The 5,779-nt window shown below is 45.7% G+C and overlaps 1 long non-coding RNA gene across 1 annotated transcript; it reads left to right on the forward strand.

Annotated features, from left to right (window-relative positions):
- The first annotated feature begins 1,705 nt into the window (after window positions 1–1,705).
- LOC146006962 (uncharacterized) lies at window positions 1,706–4,853 on the forward strand. Its single transcript, XR_014444149.1, has 4 exons — window positions 1,706–2,689; window positions 2,782–2,848; window positions 4,090–4,177; window positions 4,467–4,853. It is a non-coding gene; the product is annotated as an uncharacterized LOC146006962 (long non-coding RNA).
- Window positions 4,854–5,779: the final 926 nt, after the last annotated feature.

The raw sequence follows: 5,779 nt of genomic DNA on the forward strand, positions 1-5,779 counted from the left end.
ATTCACTCTATTCACCTCAGATATATCTAGTCAGACCTATGATAGACCCCTGACAGCTTCAGATCAGATGGATCTTTGGTGCAGCACCAAGGAATTTTTCCATCAGATGGATCTGAGACTCACCCGCACATCTGATCTGAGGAAGTTCAGATTTGCCCTTTTTTCGCCACATCATTCAGTCAGATCCATCTGAATCTGACGAAAACCGGCCAAATCCTACTAGTGGATGTGGGCCTTTATTACTCTCAGGAGAGTGGAAATCCAATCAGCAGCCTTTACTACTGTGTGTAATAATTATTTGCTGATAGACACCAGCAACAGCTAGATTGTATTATTCTTCTAGGTGGGGACTGGGGAGAGAGAAGTGGAAGTAGTGGGGGATATTGGAGAGATAAAAATCGGATGTAGGAGGGAAAGAATGGACTAAGCAGAGATTCTTGAGGCTAAAATCCCGGCGCCCTATAGTTTCAGAATTGTATCCACTGCACCCTTGATGATGAAAAATTCAATAAATAATGTGTATATATCATCTTAAGGTTTAATTATGTAGTGGGGGCAAGATTTGTTTCTATTCTGTACACATATTTTATGATGGGCAGCCACAAGCACTGGATTTACCTATTACGTTGATTTTGACAATTTATGTAAATGCCATGTGGCGTTATATGTGAATTTGTTTGGGTACTTCATTAAGCTAATATTTCATGGCCCAGCAGGAGGCATCCTGATGCAGTTTTATTTGGAACATACAGGACAGGCATGAGGTTGTTTAACATGGGCACTTATAATGAAGAAAAAATGATGTAGAACAGCACTTGTGCTATACTGAGGTATAAAGAATATATTCTAATACGGCTATGTTAAACATCCATTCACAGCCAGTACGGGTTCAGGGGGGGGGTGGCATTCGTCGGGCGAGGTTTGGTGGACTTGCAAGCCTGTGAATTCGCAGCCTTGCGAGTCAACCAGAATGACCCCCTGGGTGACATTCTATGGAATGAGAGTTGTGTTTTTTTGGCGAATTTTACTCCAAAAAACAGCTAATTCGCATTTTTCCGTGAAATCGCATATTTAATCTGATGCGAAAAGGTCCCTAAATCGCATATTTTGTGCGATAAGTCATGCGTACTGAAAGTGCGGTAAAAATTCGCACTTTTATCGCATCCAGATGTTTTCCAATAGAAAAGTATACAATTAGCTTATTTAATAGAATGGGATTTCGCAAATCGCACTTTTAAGGTGTCTAATAATCGCCATTTTTTCAGACCAGGTTCTGTTGGGCGATTTGGCCCAGAACTCAATTTGGTCAAGTGCACACATGGTTAATGTCATCACAGGTGTCCTTAATTTCACTCACAAACACTCCTACATATCCCCCCACATCACCTGTGAGGGTTTGAGACATGGAGATTGTGCAGAGTGGATTTGAGTTGCTCATTTTGGATTTGGCCCATTTGGAGGAGCTGGGCAGGAGGAAGGAAGCTGCGCACCAGAACCAGGTACCACCCCAAATAGTGCGTACCCCACGTATGTATCGTGCTAGGCTGTACCTGGACTCCCTCTCGGATCAACAGGTTGTGGGGATGTTTAGGCTAAACCGCAATAACTTTTTGAACTTATATGAGCAGGTGAGAGATGATTTGGACCCTTTTGGGGGGGGGGGGGGGGGGGCAACTATGCAGTGTCTGGGCTGCCGAAATTAATGTGTACCCTCTACTATTTGGCCACTGGCTCCACTCAGTCCGTGACCTCATGGTCCTTGGGGGTATCACAAGCCACTTTCTCAAAGCATTTTACTCAAGTGTTACTTGCTTTAAAGAAGTTGTGGCGGACATACATCAGATTCCCCAGTTCAGAGTCAGAGTGGCAGGACCACAAGGTTGCTTTCTATAGACTCTCAGCATTCCCTCATGTGCTGGGAGCTATAGACTGCACACACATTGGGATTAGGGCACCGCACGTGCGGGGCCACGTCTATGTCAATAGGCGTGGGCGGCACTCCCTGAACATGCAGGTTGTATGTGATGCTCATCTCAAAATCCTAAGTGTGGTTGCAGGCTTCCCTGGGAACTGCCATGACGCCTATATTCTGAGACACTCCGGCCTCTGGAACCGATTTACCCAACAACAAATGCCAGAGGGCTGGCTACTTGTTAAGTACATTTTTACATATTACCCTCTCTATTCGTATTTGTACCTGCTGAAATGTGTGTGTGTTTCAATTTTCACCAGCCTACTACTCTTGTCCAAGTAAATACTATTTGCCCACTGCACATACCTTACCATATAAGGCAATAACTATCTTTCTTTGGTTTAGGTGACTCAGGATATGGGTTTCTTTCCTGGCTCATGACACCTTTGCGCACCCCCGATGGCCCAGCACAGCACCGGTATAATGAAGCCCATATAGCAACCTGCAATGTGGTGGAGCGTACGTTTAGAGTGTTGAAAAGTAGATTCCGGTGTTTGGACCGGTCATCTGGTTTGCTGCTTTACCACCCTGCAAAAGTAGTGATGATCGTCCAGGCTTGCTGCATGTTACACAACATAGCCCTATACCAACCAGCCTATGTGGAGGAGGATCATGCAACAGTCGTGCAGGAAGCCCAACCTACCACACCTCGGGTAGTGATGGGTACGCAGAGGGGGAATCTGGTGCGTACAGACATCATCAGGCACTACTTTTCTGGTAAGCACATGTGCCCTCTATTCCTACATGTACTGGAAGTGAACTCACCTACATTACATTTATCACTAACATCTTTTTGCCCCCACATTTAGCCCAATAGACACAGTCCAAGGGTACAGTTGGTGGTGCAGACCTATCCCTTGCTGTAAAAAAAACCTTGTAAGTATATTAACAACATGTATGTGATTTTTGTGCAATCAACTATGGCTCACCTGTTGTTGTGGAACTACATGGGCCAGCATGCCCTGACACACTGTAAGCATGACAGCTCAAAACATGACTGCCACAGCTTGCTGAAATATGTAGTTCCACAACCTCGGACGGGCCAGATTTGAGACAACAGCATCTTCCACCAATACCTTGCCCATATATCATTACATTATGGAACAGATCACACAATAAATGCTGAATAACACACAGACAAAATGGTATGCGTTGTGACATTTTTACTACAGTATATTATGGCATACATAACCTGCATTTGTCAGTCGCAAACAATAGAAATGTGGGTACTTATGTATTATCTGGGCTCCCATGTTAAATGCACCCCATTTTTTCATACCCCTACTATCCAATTACGCATGGAGTTGATTTTATATAGTGTGGCGAGCGCAGCGAGCCACCGTGCCCGAAGCGTGGCGAGCGCAGCGAGCCCCGCGAGGGGAGGCGGTCTCATAAGAAAAACGGGAGCCCAGATATTACATAAGTACCGAAATGTGTATTAATGTCACAAAAATTCAAGCATAGTACATGCATTATCAATTTATTTTATGTTAAATAATTATTTTTTCCCTCCATCAGGCCGCGCACTACCACCTCTTGACCCTGCGCACACGCCACCCCGGGTCCTAAAACTCAGACGGGGTGGGGAAGTTGGTGAGCCACTTACTGGTGTGCTAGATACACTACTAATTGTAGATGTAGTTGCACCTGTGACACCTGACACCTCCATTTGATGGATTTGTGCCTGCATAGCGATCAACGCATTGGTCTGCGCAGTACACGATTGACTAATGAATACTTTGTGCAAGGCTGCCAATATGGATATTCTGCTCCCTTACGGCAGAACTAAGTTCAGCAAGACGAGTGTCTATGCTATTTGCCATACGCACCTGAGTGCCTACACCAACCCGTACACTCCTAGACAATTTTCTCAACTGTAGAAAGGTGTCACGCATGTACCCCTTAATGTTGCCCATTTCCAGACTTTGGGAGGCCATAAATTCTAGTTGTTTGTCCTTGAAATGTACCAAGGAGGTAGCTACTTGGGCAGCAGAAGCAGCTGTAGGGAGAGTATTTCTGGGTGGGGGTGGGTTTGGAGTCACCCCACTTGGTGGAAGATCACTCTGTGATGATGTGTTTATTTCCTCCTCACCCGCAAACGTGTCCACTGGTTCCAGAATTATCTCTATGTCATCCACCGGCATATCAGAGGATTCTGTGGATTGTTGTCCTAGTTGTACAGTACCTGTGGATACAGAGGAAGAGGTAAGTACAGATGCATATATTGTCCTTTCTGTCGTCAGTACTGTTTTGGAAAGGGTCTGAGATGGTAGACGCCCATACCTAGGGGTACTATGTACTTACAAATGGACCCCGATCCTGCATGAAACATTGACAATAATCTTCATTGACATGGCTAGGCCACATTACATTCATGTCCGTTGCAATTTAGCAGCTGGAGATGACTGTAATGTGATTTATTATTTGATGTGACCTGGGTGTGTGTACTGTATGTGTAATGGCCTGTGGTTTGAACATTTACCTGCTTCCACAGATGCGGCACCATCGGAGCTTCTTTTCTTGGATGCTTGATCACTTCGGGACGGACAATCTGTGAAAGGAAAGATCGGCAGACTTTATGTACCGAGCAATGGAGATGCTTTTGTGCAAAATCATCAAATAAATTACAATAATGGACAAATTTACCTTTGGTTTAGGGCTATATTATTTACTATTCATATTTCGACATTGATGTTTTGCACCTGTAGTCAGACAAAAAAATTAAAACACTGCTTGACACATTACAACTGTTGGCAAATCTGTGGTATGTAGGCGTGACTGCTAAACCACCAGTACACCAATGTTTTTGGGCCACATACATATGAAGCTGCTAGAAAAAATGTTACAGTGTGGAACAATAGATGTACAGTTGTGGAACTACAAGGCCCAGCATTCTGATCATTTTTAAAGTAGGTGTAAACTATTGCCATTGACAGACCTTGCTGGGCTATGTAGTTCCACAGCACCACATTAATTAGTATAACAATACAAAATAACATTGCAGTTTAAATACATTGGCATGTATGTTTCATATTGCATGTGGTGACACTTACAAGCTCGGGGTGGACTTGCCGGCCTATTGGTATCCGCAATGTGCATCCCAGGCAGGACCTCAGGGGGGATAATTCTTTGGAGCTTCACCTCATATGATGTGTAGGTTATTGTGGTGGGGCTTCCTCCGCCAGTCTTGGTGGCCTCCTCCATCTCCATGGCCATTTTCTTTTTCAGTTGCCGCTTGATGTCGTTAAACCGCTTTTTAATGATTTTGATTAGCCTCTTGCGGTGACTGACCGCCTGGGTGATGTCCTTCCACATACCACGTTTACGATGTGAGGTGGTCTTGTGCTGGTTTTTCCCCAGTAAGTGGTCATACAGGGGTATGATGGCCCGGACAAGCGCCACATTCTCCTCATAACTGAACGAGACCTTTCTCCCACTTTTGGTGTGGCCAGCTAACCCTCCTCCTCATCCTCTATATCTTCCACATGCATGTCAAAATCCTCCTCCATGCCAGTGTCTTCTTCCTCCTCCTCCTCACCTCCATCTTGGACATGTGGCCCTCCTGCAGCTGCTGTGGGGTATGGGCAAGGTCCTGGCTACAGGATGGGGATGCCAGCGGATCCTCCACCTCCTCCTGCTGGGCCTGGTCCGCCAGGGCCTGGTCTGGGGCTGCCCTTGCAGTGGCCATGGTGGCTGCCACACTGCTGCCACTCCCTGTAATGGAGATCGACCTCACCAGTCCTCTGCTGCCTCTCCCACTGGCTCCTCTTGCCTGGCTGCTGCCACTGCTCCCTCTGCCACTGGCCC

The sequence above is a fragment of the Crinia signifera genome, chromosome 6 (genome assembly GCF_055691185.1).
Source record: "Crinia signifera chromosome 6, ASM5569118v1, whole genome shotgun sequence".
Taxonomy (NCBI): domain Eukaryota; kingdom Metazoa; phylum Chordata; class Amphibia; order Anura; family Myobatrachidae; genus Crinia; species Crinia signifera.